The sequence below is a fragment of the Wasmannia auropunctata genome, unplaced genomic scaffold (genome assembly GCF_000956235.1).
Source record: "Wasmannia auropunctata unplaced genomic scaffold, wasmannia.A_1.0 LD335903.1, whole genome shotgun sequence".
Taxonomy (NCBI): Eukaryota; Metazoa; Arthropoda; class Insecta; order Hymenoptera; family Formicidae; genus Wasmannia; species Wasmannia auropunctata.
This window is the reverse complement of record NW_012026987.1, coordinates 503,415-519,569: the sequence shown is the minus strand read 5'-3', so window position 1 is coordinate 519,569 and position 16,155 is coordinate 503,415. Positions and strand designations below refer to the sequence as shown.

General features: G+C 39.8%; 1 protein-coding gene across 2 annotated transcripts in view; it reads left to right on the top strand.

Moving 5' to 3' along the window:
* LOC105455249 (leucine-rich repeat-containing protein 24) overlaps positions 1–16,155 on the top strand; it is a 102,094-nt gene that overhangs the window by 17,397 nt on the left and 68,542 nt on the right. The gene's annotated exons all lie outside the window — the stretch shown is intronic.

Sequence of the window (16,155 nt, the reverse complement as noted above, 5' to 3'; positions counted from 1 at the left end):
CAATTTTCGTTCGAATTTTTTTTTAGCTAAGACTCGAGGATCAAGGAAACAGGTGCACGCGAAATTACGGAGCGATACTCCACGTAATAGCGGCGTAAAGGAAAGACATATTTTTAGCTCATCGTTTATCGCGCGAATGCTTCGCGCGGGTTACAACTGCTATTGTTACGGTTACTAAACGCACGTTTCCTGTAGCGGCGGATATCGCAACAATGCGATTCCTCTCGGAAGGTCGCCGCCGAGCGTTCCGCTATTTCACATCGATAGGATCTCGTTTATCTCCCCTCGAGGCCACGCTGTAGCTGTCTCAAAGGATTAGGATACGAGGGTTACCTCCTTTGTCCTCGGCTACAAATATTTCGGCGAAAGATAGTGTCTCGCGTGCGATTACGAGACCGATATTCAATTTAAGGGACGTCCGTGACGTTACTCTTCGGTGTCCACTTAAAAGATATTCCGGACGCGCAATTTTAGAAAAGAAGAAAAAAGAAACAACTGTACGCACATAAATTGTGATTAATGCGTCGTGTAATAATTTTCAAGATGCTGCAATGAAGATATTATGCAACAGTAAATTTTTTACGTTATATTTTGTTTTAATAATGTCATGATAATTAAACGTTAAAATTAAAACGTTAAATCGTCGAACAATTATGCATTATAATGTGCTAAAATTGCAGAATGCACGTAATTGTATAATCACAAATTAAATTATAAATGTACCTTTTTGTTTATATTATTATACAATATATTATAGCAACATAGTAGTAGTCTAATTGTTACAGATCAAATTAAATCGATTTGTGCCTTGAATCTCGCGACTCATGTCGATGGATAATGCATCCTGCGATTTTTCCACCATTATAGATTGCCATTATCGACGCACTTAGGCGCATCAACTTTGCAGTCGGGTTGATGGTGCGCCCGGACACATAAATCAAGTGATATATTTTCCTCTCAGTGGGACGATAACGGGGAGGCTATAAATGTGGACTTAAACTCCTTTACGAGAATCCAAAAGATAAACTGGCAGAATGCCCCCTACTCACTTGTGCCCTCCTTTCTTCCCTCCGCCATTTCTTTTTCCTCTAGTGAGAGTCGCGATACTCGATACGTCCATTGCTTTCTTCCGTCTCGATTCAGGACGCTTCGTGAAATCCTAGAACAGTGGTAATGACGAGTATCGGGTTACCCCTTTCCTTAAAGCGTTTTGATCGATCCGGAACGGAAATCCCGACTTTTCTCGAGGAAAAAAAAAGGAAGAAAACTCGAGAAAGAATCGGGGCAAAAGTGGTAAAGTAAGAGTCTGGCTACGAGTTGGGTATAAAACCGAAACCTAAGTTTCTCATTTCCATACTTTTGAGAGGAGCGAGTAGCAAATTTTAAAAGTTTTACTATCTTACAGAGAAAGGGGGGGGGGAGAGAGAGAGAGAGAAAGAGTATCAATTCCTTACTTTTTCAAAATATAAAGTAATACACGTACATGATATTCTTACTAATATCTATTAATATAAATCCGAAAAGAATAATTGTGAAAATGATTTTCTTTTAATGGCCATTTAATCGCGTATAAAACAATTGTCAAGGCAGGACTTCTGTACATTAATTTATGAAAAATTAACGTCATTTTAATTATCTTTATTTTTTGTACAGAACTTGAGAAGTCTCTTTATCCCAACATTTTAGTATATAATTTTAACGTTTAACATATTGTATTTTAAAAGTAATATTTATGGAATTATGAAAATAAATGACGTAGTATTACGGGAAGTAAATATTCTTATTATTTACGCTACGATTTTGTAGTTTTGTTGTAGAACCGCAGGTCAAAATGCGGCCGATTATTCAGCCAGAAAATTGAGATTTTTTCCAGCCAAGTGTGTCTTTAGTGTCTTTGCTATCCGTCCACCGAGATCCGCCATTATTTCTGTTGCGCGCGCTTACTCATCCGCCCGTTTGGTCGCTCGCGCGATTTTCACTTGCTCGCAAAGTAACAATGTTTACAAGGGAGGCTTTGAGAGCAAACTTCTTTCGTGTCTTCCATCAAAGAGAGCATAAAGCGATCCGGCGACCCGCGCGCGACATAATATTTGCTGCCCTTTTGTCCAATGGAAATCGCTTCCACCCTTTGCCTCTTTCTCCAAAAGAGAAGGGCATTAAATATTCTTCGGTATACGCGCGCGTTCCCTCTTTGTCTATTATTTATGACATTCATCTTCCGTCAATGAGAATATTTAGTTACCGTATCGAATTGTGATCTCAGCACAAGTTCCTTTGCGCTGGCGCGAATTGTTGTAACAAGTGGCAACTAATTGATCAATATGTAACAATGACCTGAAAACTGTGCTTGGAAAATATTTCGGAGCGGTACAGCCAACTGGACTTGAGGTAGAAAAAGTTTACTGAATAATTGTTACAAAAAGTAAATAAAACTTCTGCGAAAACGCTGCATTTTATTGCGGCGGTGCAGTTGGTAACTGGCTAACTTCGTTCAGTACTCGAATTGCGAGGGAAAATAGTATTTTTGTCCACTGCAGCACAGCCATCCAATTAATCACGACACGCGAATTTTGAATCGACGCTTATTTGATTTTTCGTTGCGAAAACTGTCGCAGTCGTTGATTTTTCGTTTTTGGAACAGCGTTCCATGAAAAGTTCCGTGACTCCAATTTTCCAACGTTGAGCGATTTCAATCGAGATGGAAGTCCGCATGAATTCAGCCTATTGTCTACTTTCTGTGAACTTAAGCGAATACATAATACTCTTCGACTGAAGGAGCGATTTGATCTTGTCGGCGTCAAAAATGCAAGCTTTTGGCGTCAAAAAATGAAGTTTTACAAAACTTTTAACATTTTGCCTCAGTAAATGTATGCGTATAGTCGTTTATACTATAATCGGTGTCTGTTAGGAGAAATCAAAAGATGTATAGAAATATTAAATTGACGGTGAAATAATTTCTGGAAAGGAGAGAATTATTTCCACTGACGAAATCCCTTGGGGAACGCGACGTCCTTTACGGGTTTACGACTACGTAATCCAATAATCCGTCCAATATTACGAGTGCTTCGAGTATCTTCCCTCAGGAGACACAAAATAGCCGTTATCAGGCGTACAATTACGAGCGCGAATCTCGGGATAGTTCGCATAATGATCGGTTCTGCGCATGTCCACTTTCGACTACAGGGCTTACAATAACTTGATAGTACTAATATTTTGTTTCCAATCGAGATGGAAATTTGCATTAATTTAGCTCATTGTCTATATTTTTCTGTGAACTTAAATGTTCTCCAACTGAAAGAACGATTTGCTCTTGACAGTCATATTTTTTTGACATACTGCTTAATGAAATATAGCGATTTTTTTAGTGTCATCTATATTTTGTGCATTATATTTGTAATAATTAGTAAACGCGAATAATTAACGCAAATAATTGATATTGTTAAATGTCGAATGACGAATCGATACTCTGTAAAATTTGTACGTTCTCGATTTAAGATATATGCGAATCTCGGCGGAGGGGCGGTAATCGAATACTCGTCGAAGAATAATCGAAAGATAAAAGTCGCCTCGTAAAACGACCGGTTCCAATCCGACGGTCCTTTTTCACGGCCGGCGACATTTTACGACGACGAAACTTTAAATACTTTCCAGTCTCGAGATCTTTCAGGAAAGATCCTTCATAAGGCGCTTTGAGAGCAAGAGGAGCGAAGGAGCAGATTATCGATGTTAATTAAGAATACAGGTGTCCCTGGCACCGTGCTCGGTCTTAAAAATAAATTGACGCTTCGGCTAGATTATTCTTGGAAAGCGCAGTGTTTAAATTGTAAAGACGAGTTTTAATCGTTAATTAGTCGTCGAGCAAAGTCGATGTTCATGATTTTGTCTCCGAACGTAAAAATAAACTGATTTTATTACCAAGATCAGCGAAAATTATTCTTTGTGTATATATACGGAAATATGAAAAAATATACTGGGAATTTTCGTTTGACTTATTTCAATTAATTCATTATATTATCTAATATTTTCTCACGTTTATTCTCTTTTGATACAGAAAATAGTCGTATATATTTTTAAATTTCTTTAATCCTATTTTCCTAAAGACATTTTATTCTCGAATGGAAACTCGTGTATGTTCTCCCGAGTTTTGATTTTGAGATTCAGATTATGTCGATTGACCACTGATGTGAGCTGCCTTCGATAATAAATTATTCCGGGCACGTGACTACGTAAATAATTCCGTGCGACCGAGTTCGAGGTGTATCGATCGCTGCGGCTACGGGGAAATGGAAATTCGCGAAAAATGTATGTTGCTGGTAAAATCAGCGATACGTTGCGCGGGTTCCATATTTTTCTCTGACGTCGCTTATTGCGTGCATTAATAACGTTCTGGCGATCGTGTGTCGGAAGGACATCAATCTTATCGAAGTAGTTTGGCGAGAAAATCCTTTTTGAGTTGCTGGTTTTTGGGTCTTTGATCCTAGAAATTCCGGGGCCTTCAATCCGCAAATTCTCCGTGAAATGCGTTTTCATCTCCTTTTGATAACGACATTAAATACATACTAGTAGTAGTTTTTCCAAAAAGAAAATTGCCACGCGAAAGTAATCGGCGAAATTTTCTTGCGAACTCCTTAAACCTTCTCGACGATCGGAACGGATAGTCCACTTTACTTAACACCACCGGAATGAAAGTAACCGCCGCTTTACTCCGTAAAGGAGGATCGTTTGAGATGGAAAGATGGCGGCGGGGGATTACCTTGCACGAGCGATAAGGGGAAATAACAAAAAGCGCGTCGCGAGAGACATGCGAGAAGATGAAGCTCGGTGGCAATATATCGAGCGTGATTTCGTGATAAAGTATGTTGTATATAACTGTTGATATTTATACCGCCATCGAAATGGATATTATAGAAAATATTATATTTTTTATTTTTTTCGGGATATTGCAATTTAATAAAAATTCGTTTATGATTGCAAGTTGCGACGTGACAGTTCTGTAAGAGCGTTTTCACATATGTATATCGATTATATTGTAATCAAATACGTTATATTTTTTTATTTTTTTATTTTTTTAGTTTTTGTTTTTCGAGATGCAAGAACTGCATGGACAACGAACTCTTGAGAAAACACTTAATTGCTAGACACTTGCGTTCCGAACGAAACATTGTGATTCGCGAGTTTCATGCTTTTAAGTTTGAGAAAAATCCCCTCCCTCCAAGAAGCGACTACGGTGGTGGCCTGCCCTGTGGCTGAAAAATCATTTGCATACGCACACTTCGCGTGCGGATTCCGCCCTTAAAATATTCCATCCTCGTATCTCCGCTCGAAGTATTTCTTTGAGCAACGCCTCGTGGCCTCTCCACGAATTACCGACGGCCGCGGCGGTATGAAAATCACCGCATTCGATGCTCCTCTAAATTGCAAAACAGCCCACGTAAGTAGCAGTACGCTAGTACAGTGTTAGCCGAGTGCACGTGCACCAGTTCGTATATCTCGCGTTGCGCCTACCATTTTTCCTCGCCGTCAAATATATGCGCTCTCGTATGGGGAGAATATAGTAATATACCCGCGCGCGCACCCATTCGTCGCAGTTGTAGTAATTTGCAGGTGCGCGCCTAGGTAATTAGTCGCGAAATAATTTGCACCGCAGTGGGAACGGTTGGCGTAAGAGCAAGCGCGCAAACACCAACTTCCATTTTGCCTTCTGTTTCGGCTCGGAAAAGAGTCAAAAATCTGGCAACCGATAGAGAAAAGAGGAAAAAGAAAAAAAAGGTGGAAAATCGAACGACTGACATTCAGCGTGTTAAGTATCCCAGGAACACCATCGGGACTCTTGTATCGTTATAGGATTATGAGATTATAGCGTCTCGGGGGGGCGCGTTATCTCCATTTCGCGCGCGCTCGATATATTCCGCGCGCGGAAATCCGCCGATAAAACGACGCATTCGTAATGAGAGGGAAAGGGAAAGAACGGACGTGTACGAATTTGCACATTTTAATATTTACCCGACGGACGTGATTAAAATCGCGCGTCTCGCTTAATGCGCGCGGTGCGATGATTAATATTCGATGCCGACATTTCAATCGCCGGCAATCCCACGGACTATCTAGCGGATACAACGGCGACAATGTTGCACGAGGCAGAAGTTGTCCCAGGTAAAGAGAAATCTTTTCGCTTCGCGATGTAATCAAGGGTGCATTACGCGGAAATTGCGAAAAAACGCGGCTTTCAGGTAGACAAGTGTTACTAATATTAAATGTTTCCGCATAAATACGAGCTCGCGGAAAGTCTCGCAGAGAATTTTTTTTTCTCAAAAATAAACCCAACGAGAGAAAAGTAATTTCTATTTCCGTGAGAATAACGCAGTGCAATTTAGTTTCTATTATTATTATTATTATTATTATTATTATTATTACGGATTTATATAAACTTATTACAAAATTGTCAGATTAACCCGCTTTTCAATATCGATCGATTTTTGCGGTAAGATGATAATAGCTATCCACACAATGGCGCTTCGTTAATCCCCAAATAGTATATATATATATATATATATATCCGGTATACACCGGGTGGCAATTATTTATAATATTTTACAGCAATGAATGATCGTGCGACGTAAAGTGATAAAAGAGGGGAATAAAGAACATGATTCTTTGCTGGTCTTTTGTATGTGTATAAAGCGTTTGTTCATCCCTTGATAGTCCTGCGATAACGTCCGGCGTATCCTTATTGACTGGGAACCACCGGCCAATAATTCGTGAGGTTCGGCGACCCGTGTAAAATAGGTTGCCACCGGTATAGGCGACGCTCTCTCTATTGCTTACGTACTGAGTGTTCCGAGACTAAGGCCCGATAATAGCGCGATCGGAGCCTCTGCAAAGTTCCCGGTGAAGATTAATACCGGCCCCTAAAGTACGTATATCTCGCGGCTTTTGAATATTAATCGCTTCAACTGACTAGTTTGACCCAGTGTTACTCCCCCTCCCCTCCCTTCCCTTTTCTCGATTATATTCGAGAACAAAAAAAAGTCTATCCTAAGCTACTCTTGTTCGAAACTACCAAGAAATCCAGAGAGATTTCGAAATTTTACATTTATTCAAGATGCGCAAATCCGCGAGATATCTGAAATATTCAAAGCAGTCTGGTTCTAAATTTGACATCTTAGAATTGCAAAGGGAGGCGAATATTCTGAAATAGTGAAATTCGTATAGAAAAACGTTAAGGTCTTAGAACTTTGGAAACTATAAGGAGCATAAAATTGTATGAATAATAGGTGGGATTTTGGCTGACAGGTCGTTGATGCTCTCTGGCAACAGCGGCGCGCCGCGGCGATTTCTGGAGTAGATACTCCGTCGAAGTTGCTGTAAATCCTGTATATCCTGTATAGTTCGAAGTGGAGCGTACGCGCGCGCGAATCGTGATCGAGCGCATTGAGACGTTTCGGAGCACATCGCGACCGAGGACTCCATTTAACAGACGTGAAACAGATACTCCGCCAAATTTGCCGATAACGTACAAACGCCCCACGATAAACAGAGCGTGCCACTTCCGGGCACGTATCGATTCATGGGAACTCGTGCTAGAAGCCCTATTAGCCGCGAATGACGACGTTCTCCCGTTAAACTTCGATTTGGAGTTCACTCTAAAGCTATTTTAAAAGTTTGGCACTTGAGAGCTTTAAACGATTTACTGCGCATGAATTTAGATAATATGTTAGATACCAATACATTAAATGCAAGTTTTATGAACGTATTGATTGTATAAAGAAAAAGCACATCTCTCTTGGTGATTTGTTTGAAATCAACATCTTTTTTTTATTTGGTATAATAAAGATTCTCGTGAAAAAGCTTACAATCAGATTTGTGAAAAAAGAAAAAAATAGCATTTTTTTTTCTATCTAAAAACTGGAAGATTTCCAGAAGAGAACTTTCACGTTTTTGTTTTATCGAATGTTAAGGATATCGGCAAAGAAAGCGGGTCGCAGCAGTCGATTCTCAGCGCGGATTCTTCGAAGGTTGATGACCCAAATGTAAAACAAATTATCTCACGCGAAGCATCTCGAGAGTGGGGGAGGTTTTCAGGATAATCGATTAAACGGGATGTAGATAGGAAAATTCAGAGCTCAGCCTATTTTCAGCGCTAACGAAATTGGCGTGTAGAATCGGTTAGTGTCTCGCTTATCCGTTGAATCTACGAAAGGTATCGCGCATGCAGATATAAGGAGACACCTTTTCAGAAAAAGAGATTATCCCATTGTCAAGAGAATACACATCGGTTTATGTCATGAATAAATCAGAAATTAGATTGTAGAACTTTTATACTCCTCGAGAACTTTGGACTCTGAGATATGTAAGTTTCTTATGGTTCGGTATTTGCTGGATTCTGAAGCATCCTGTACATGTCGCGGAATCTTGGTAAATACGATCGAGCGAGCATTCAGGAACATCGGAGACGTTTCCGTGCACATTGCATTCTGGGATTCTATTTAGTGGAGATTTACCGAAATCGCGGATAACTGAGTAACGGTCTGAAACAGTCCTATTGTTTCGGGACAGCCGTGTTGCAGCTGCAGCAAGCAGCGATTGTTCTGTGCGATTTCCTCGGTTTCTGCTAATCGAGATTACGTGTAGCCAATAAGTATAAAATACAATTTCACCGACTATGCGCATACAATTTACGCGCTATCAGCGTGTGTAAAAAAATCAAGATTATTGAATTATTGCTCAGATAGACGCATTAATTTAATTTTACCGTAATAATCGGGGCTAATGATCTTTCAGAATTATCACTAGTTCAAATTAAAGAAAATGCCCGAGATTCTCCTGTGTGGTAAAAGCGACATTTTTTCTTTGGAGAATTATAGGTCCCAATGTGTACCAATGCTAAACCAGCCTGTTTCGACTCGATTCGCCTCGTTTAATCCCTAGGGTTCACGCCGCGTTTCATCGTGCAAAATGCATTTCAACAATTTATTCGCTCCGATTGACCAAATCCCAGCTGTATCATCGGATATACTTGGACACACTGTGTCACTCGATTTCAACTTACTTTAATAACAACCGTAGCTATTTTAACCAATCATATTACAAGTTAATTAAATTATTATTTGTTCAAATTCTTGCCTTTCGCATTCCTGAACGCGTTGCATTTGCAAGTTAATACAAAAGATAATTCACTATACCGGCTGGCATTAGCAACATATTTTTTTTTATTTAACATACAAACGCAATCTTTATGGAGAAAATATTCTATGTAAATTAGACAAACAATATATTTCATTGTAATTTTTGATGTAAATATTTTAAATTTAAAACTTAAAAATTTAGATACAGACCAGTTTTATTATTCTGTGTATTAAAATTTTGTATTAAAATATTCGAATAATTAAAGTAGTTTTTTTTTTGTAAAATATGAAAAATACATATTATTTTTGAATACAGTTATTTCCGTAAAATATAAAATATGCATAATAATTTTGAATATTGTTATTTCCACCATAATATTATTATATTTTAGAAAAACTCGATTGCAACGTTTACTATAGTATTTCCTTGGTGTGGAATTGCGTTATTCTCTGCAATAAATAAATCTCGATGAAAGTCCATTAAATTTGGCAGGTCACGCGCAACGGGTTCGCATTGGTTATCGTGGCGTATTTCATTGTGTAACAGATGCAGGGTCGATTTTAAACCGACACCGTAACGACGTCATAAATATAAATGCGCTCTGTGAAGGGATCTTTACGATCAGGTCAGTAACGGCGATAACTCTGACGCACGGTACGATAACGATCGGCGGGGGCAACGATTATCAATCGGCTGCCCCGCGGCTCCAGGAAATTCCACGGGGGTACAACGGATTGTTCTCCCGGGATTTTCGAGAGTCGCAACCTCGTTGCGGTCGTTTCTAGTTTCGGGACTGGAACAATGTCGAACAACGGTGAAACTGTTCGCGGGGGAACTCGCCGTGACACTCCTAGAACTCGGACGAATCCGGGGGTCTTGCAGCGAGAGGAAATCTTTCTCAACCCTGGTCACGCGGCCCGAAAAAGGATTCCTTTCTCGCTCCACGGGAGGTTAGCCACCTTTTCGATACAGAGGAATCCTTGTCGTTCTCCCGGGGGGATGACCCGCACGCGCTCTACTAGTTTTAGCTCGCAGCTGGAACTCGTCTTTATATTTCGATAGAATTGCAGTTGCAGTCATTGTCGATAAAATTGCAGTAACGTCTGACGTAACAATTCCTGAGACATTAACTTCAAACTCTTTCGATATTTTATCTTTCAGATCGTTTTAATTATACAATATTGATTCGATTCGGATTAATTTATAAAATGTATATATGCATATCTACTCTTTGGATATGTAGTTGGAAGGAAGATATTTCTGTACCTGGAGCAAAGTTCAATATTATCCTGTGACACGAGCAGCAGGGCTCCAGGCGACCTATCGATACGTATCTCTTCCGAGAGTTAAGGGAGTTTCCCAGGTGCCGCAAAGCCGATTATTTGCCCCATCCATAATATTCCCCGATCCCCCAGCATGCATGTAAACTCGACGACATATCGACGACTGGAGGCATTTCCATGTAGCCTGCCCCTAATCGTTCTTATAACACATCTTCTACTTGTTCTCGTTTTGATATCTTCCCCGATGTGATACATTTTGCACAATTCTCGATCGCGAATACGCAATTTTCGATCCGTCGAGTCAATATATATGATGCATAGATAGAACGGAAGTCCGCATTTAGCGTTAAATACGCGTTCGACGGAAATTCGAGCTTTCAGCCGAATCCCGACTGGAATGAAAACATTGCCGAGTGGCTCTCGCACCAGAATTCAGTCCTTTTTCCCTAACTGGCAAAATGTCGATCACAAAATAATAGAGCCGTGTGCATGACTGATGGCGGAAACGTGGCTTCCGGTAAACGATTCTCGCGAAAGCCGCGCGCGCGCTTTCTGATCCCGACAGCGCGCGAGCGAAATCTCGTCGTGTGTTTTTCCGATTAATTCGTCGGAAAGCGCTCGCTCTGATTCCGACAGCGCGCGAAATCTCGACGTGTACTTTTCCGATTAATTCGCTAAAAAATGCATTTTCGTCCGTTACGCTTCATAATGGATCGACGTGCAAACCGGCCATTTCGACGGTTGGCTGCCGTTGCGTGGTAATACCATTTTATTTAGATAAAAAATCGGATAGAAAGTTCATTATTATGCACATATGCGAAATGAGCATTAGACTTGAGGTGGAAAATACCCGGAGATAAAAAATGGACTTTCCGTACCGGGATAAAATTTATTTGATATTAAAAACGTCATGCGCGCCGCGGTAGCTTTGAATATTTCATTCTGTTTGTTAAAGCTAAGAGAATTCTCGAGAGTTAATTACGGTGAATATATTACTACCATTAACGGTGCATTCTCGACTCGCGAATTTATTCGCGCATCAAACGTTAATCGGCTATTACTACGTGCTAATGTCAGCTAACGTCGCGAGTGTGGCCCACGACCGCGATTTGCAAAATGCAAATTTTAATCATTATTGAATAACATCACCGTAAATAATGTTAATGCTAATTTTTACATGTCAAAATGCGTCCGTTGCAGTTCTGATTGGTTCACTGAATATTAATGAAGCGAAAGTCAGTGGAAATGTCACTCACAATAATTAGCATAGTTTGTTTAAATGTACGCGTGTGTTAGAACAGTAAATGCAATTGACTGCAAATATTTTTAGCATTGCGCGAGGATAGACAACACAGTAAAGTAAAAATAAAAATTCGTCTGCGATATTTAAATGCAGGTAGGCAGAGTGGATCCAATCATGTTTGTTCATAAGACCGTATGTTCGCGTTGCAAAAACAAATGAAAAAGCCACGAAATCGAACGTCATCAAAATTTGGAATTTTCGTGATGTTATATTAAGCCATGTTCAAGCGGCAGTCGGCAGTATTAATGAAATTTAGCAATACGAACCGAGTTATTGCCGTAATATTTCGTTGATTGAATTTCAGATTAAATAGCGGGGTTGCATCGAAATTTTCGGATTTTCATAAGCCGGAGAATGGTAGTCGCGAAAACGAATCCGCTCGCAGATGCCTTTTTCGCCGGCTGTTCCCAGGATAACAGGATCGGTATATCGCCAGAGGCGTCTTGGGGGGAATGTAGCGTAGTTAGACAGTTTCCAGGGGTTCCGATGGGGCAGCCGCGATTATTTTTCACAGACAAGCTCGAATAACGGCTCTCACGTAGATAGGAATATTTAAATCACAATCATTCCGCCTAGCGAATTATATCTCGCCAGGATGAGCTGAATTTAGTATGCAAATGAGTTCTGTTATCTTAATTATCTTGCTTTTGTAATATTTCTGATTCTGAGCGGATTTATTCTCATTATGAAACTTTGATTAACTGCTTAATGCAGTGATGTGTAACAGATACTACATCAGAAAAATAATTACAACGGCAACCTATGTTTGTCGGTGAAGAAAAATACATACGTATATGTACGTACACTTTACCGTTTTTTTCACTGGACAAATGGATTGTCGTTGTAATTATTTTTTTTGTAATTATCTTATCCGAATACACACACACACACACACACAAACTGTAAAAATCTTCTATACGTTTTGAAACAACACGTTCATTTATGATCCAAGCCTCGAAATAGGTTACCTCAGTCCAAAACATTTCCGAATATATTGCATCTCGCGAAAGACGAAATTAATGGTTGTCAATCTCACGTGATCGTTTTCCGATACGCTTGTTATCGTACTTTCGAAAGCCGAGGACTTTTCGATTTCGGAAGAGAGAAACTAAGGAGATTTGTTTCGTGTGATTTCGTCGATAAAACCGTTTTGATTTTAGAAATTTAATTCGCACAAAATAAGCTCGATACCGTTTTTTCTCAAAGGGAAATTAATCTCGGCGGTGCTCCGGCGGAGCTAATAGTTCGTCCTTTTTGCCGTTGCGCAAGAAGCTCGATCGATCGATCGCCGGGGAAAATTAGAAATTTACGCGCGGTAGCGCGGGAGTTTGTAAGCAATATCCGCGTTCCGATGCCAAGCAATTAAACTTTCATCGATCGGCGGCTCATTCGCCGATGCCGTCAACCCCACTTCTTGTTTTTTTTCCTCTCTCGCTTCCCGATCGCGTTTCATATTCGGAGTTATAGTGATCGGGTAGGGCGACTATCCGCCGCCTCTAAAGCCCCGCGTCCACGAACCGTTTTCATCCGCCCCTGTCGTCGGGCATAAATTTGTCTGGGTGATTTGTCGGCGGCCGTCCGTTTTCGGCCGTTTATTTCGCAAATGCTCGCGTATCGATGAAACGCGCGCTGCTCGACGCGAGTGTCTCGCCGGGATTTAATCCCCTATGCGTGCGGCCGTTCGAGTGTCCTGCCAAAATATCGAGGAAACGTAAAGGCGAATTTACACCGTTTAATCTTGACCGTTGAACTTGTTACTTTTGAGTCATTTGACAAGGAAAAATAAAAAGATTCTTTATAAGTTTTATCATTGAAATTTCGGCTCTTCGAGTAAGAAAGATCTGAGAAACACTTCTCCTATCCGATCTAGTCGCTCTAATAATTAAGTGTGAATTGCGTAAATCCGGCTTAATAAACGTGGGATTCAAAACGCAATTGCAATATTGGATTTTCCATTTTAATAAAGGAAATAGGAGCGGTAATTGGATTATTATTGACGTGGCTGCTATGAGAATTTAATTAGCTTAAGTAAAGTATTCGTTGGTGCAGCCAATCGCCGCGAAAATGCTCGACGGGTTGAAAATATATCTATCGAGCTACCTGTCACGATTAATCAATTTGGAGGAAATACATTTACCGAACGTGTAACTGCTTTATTGATTTAACTTACGCAAAATATTTATTGGCCCTGCTATTGTCATGTCTAATTAATTTTTGTGAAAAACTGCGTTATTGAATTGTACAAGTAACTGACAATGAGTGATTTAAGCTGAAAAATATGACAGGTAGTATTCTGGTGAAACGATGTAATTTGTTGGAAATTTTCAATTTCCTATCTTTCGCTTCGCGTACTAATGTGATTAAATTCTCTTGTGTGTGTTTCCTGTGTTAAAATATTATTTGTCTTAAATTTACACGATGCGCACAACCGCCGTTTTCCACCGAATAAAGCTACCAAGTGGTAATTTATTCTCGGAGATATAAAAAATCATGGAGTTAATGAGCCATTTACACTCACTTAACTGAAGCCCCGATTAAAGGTTCGGATCCACTTTTCGCCGGATCCACGCGAACGCTATTATCAGCGCGCACACGTGCACACACGTGATTTACAACGATCCATCCCGACTCAACTCTAAATCGAGTGCAGTCCAATAAAGCGGCCGCCATCGAATATCTTTTTTTTATCGTTCACCGCGCGCGATCGAGCGTTTTCGAATCGTCGGATAAAACAGCCTCGAATTGGCCGTTTCGCCTCGGCACCGATGCGATGGTTTCGCCGTAGGAATTACTTCGTAAAAAATCGCTCGTCGCCCGCCGTAATCGAGTCCTCGAGCAGCGATCGACCGGAAACAAGACGATAAGAACGACGGAACGATGTCATTCGTTGCGAATGCGAATATCTTATCCCGCCAACGATTTGCCCATCGCGAAACGATTCGTTGCACGTATCTCATTGCGATTAGGGATCACCGCGGCGTGCATCACATGATAATATACCGCAACTTTTCATTATCAACGTTATTACATTAAAACGAATGGAAAAAGAAGAAATTAATTACATTTTTTGTGTTTATGAAAATATGTTGCAGGTACATTTGTGTGTTATTCAAATAACACTCGTAACATTTTCACAGTGACATTTTGATGTGAATCCCAAATTGGAATTCTTTTTTAAATAAAAGCAGTTTTTGCAACGTTCCATGGTCAAACAAATGCATTACGCGGTGAACCGCGGAAGCTACTCTTTCTCTCTCTTTTTCTCTCGCTCTCGCTCGTATATATATAAAAATCTAAATTCATCGGTTTCGCGTCAATCGCGCGCGCCGACAGTATCCATAGTGTCGACACGCACCCTACATCGGTCGGCCTCAAATCGCTCGCATCCGGAATTGCGGCAAATCGGCAAAACCCGGTCGATGTCGGATAAACAGCAGCGCAGTCAATTTGCCGCGAAAATATCCGACGGGAATGAAAATATCGCAAGAGTGGGGAAGAATCCTGTGCTCGTTTTATCCGTTCGACGTCTGCTGACTCGAGTTCTTTTTCGTTGAAATTCCGGATACGTTCCGCTGCCACGGCAGTATCGATTATTATGTTAGACGATAGGCCAGATCGAAGTTTACCCATTCTAGTTAAGGTCGTTCTTTTGCTTCAATTCTCTTCGCTGGAGGAAGAGAGCGGCGGATTATATCGAGGGATGAAATCCTTGCGGAGAATCCCCGTCACGAGATCGTAGGGAAGAATTATTATGCATAAGCAAGATTTTTATTTCTGCAAAATAAGTGTGTACTGCAGTATGAAACTTATGCTTGAAGCTTTAATTCACCGAAATTCTGATCTAAAAATATTTTTATAAAGTTAACATTTTATTTTTTTTAAATTTTAACACAAAATTATCTTTTCTGAAAAGAAATGATAAGAGAGAGAGGAAATTTTTAGAGTTTTCGATGTTTCAAAAAGAATTCTAATTATGAAAGTAATATCTATTAGTATAAAATATCATTTTCCAATATTATTTCATGAAAAATAATTATATTTTTTCAATTCTATCAAAATCAATTTTAATATTTTTAGATATAACATTTGGGGAATATTCTATCTAAAACTTTTAAAAATATTAGATTTCCGAAAAAATTTCAGAAATATAGAAAACATTCACTTTAGAATTGAAAAATCGAGGAATTCTTTCATCTAACGTTTTATTGGTTCGAGTTAAGAATATTGCTAGAATTCTTGAGAAACTATCCGGAACTTTTATTGAAAAGTATCTATTAGAAAGAATTCTACTTGATTCTGATTGAAATAAAAAACGATGACGATCAATGTTCATATAACAAAAAACGTGAAGCTTTCCTGTGTGTCTTTAGATTTTAATGTTTTACATTTAATTCTTTCGAGATGGTTGTAATACAAAAAAATTTTTAATGACCCTCAGAGCAT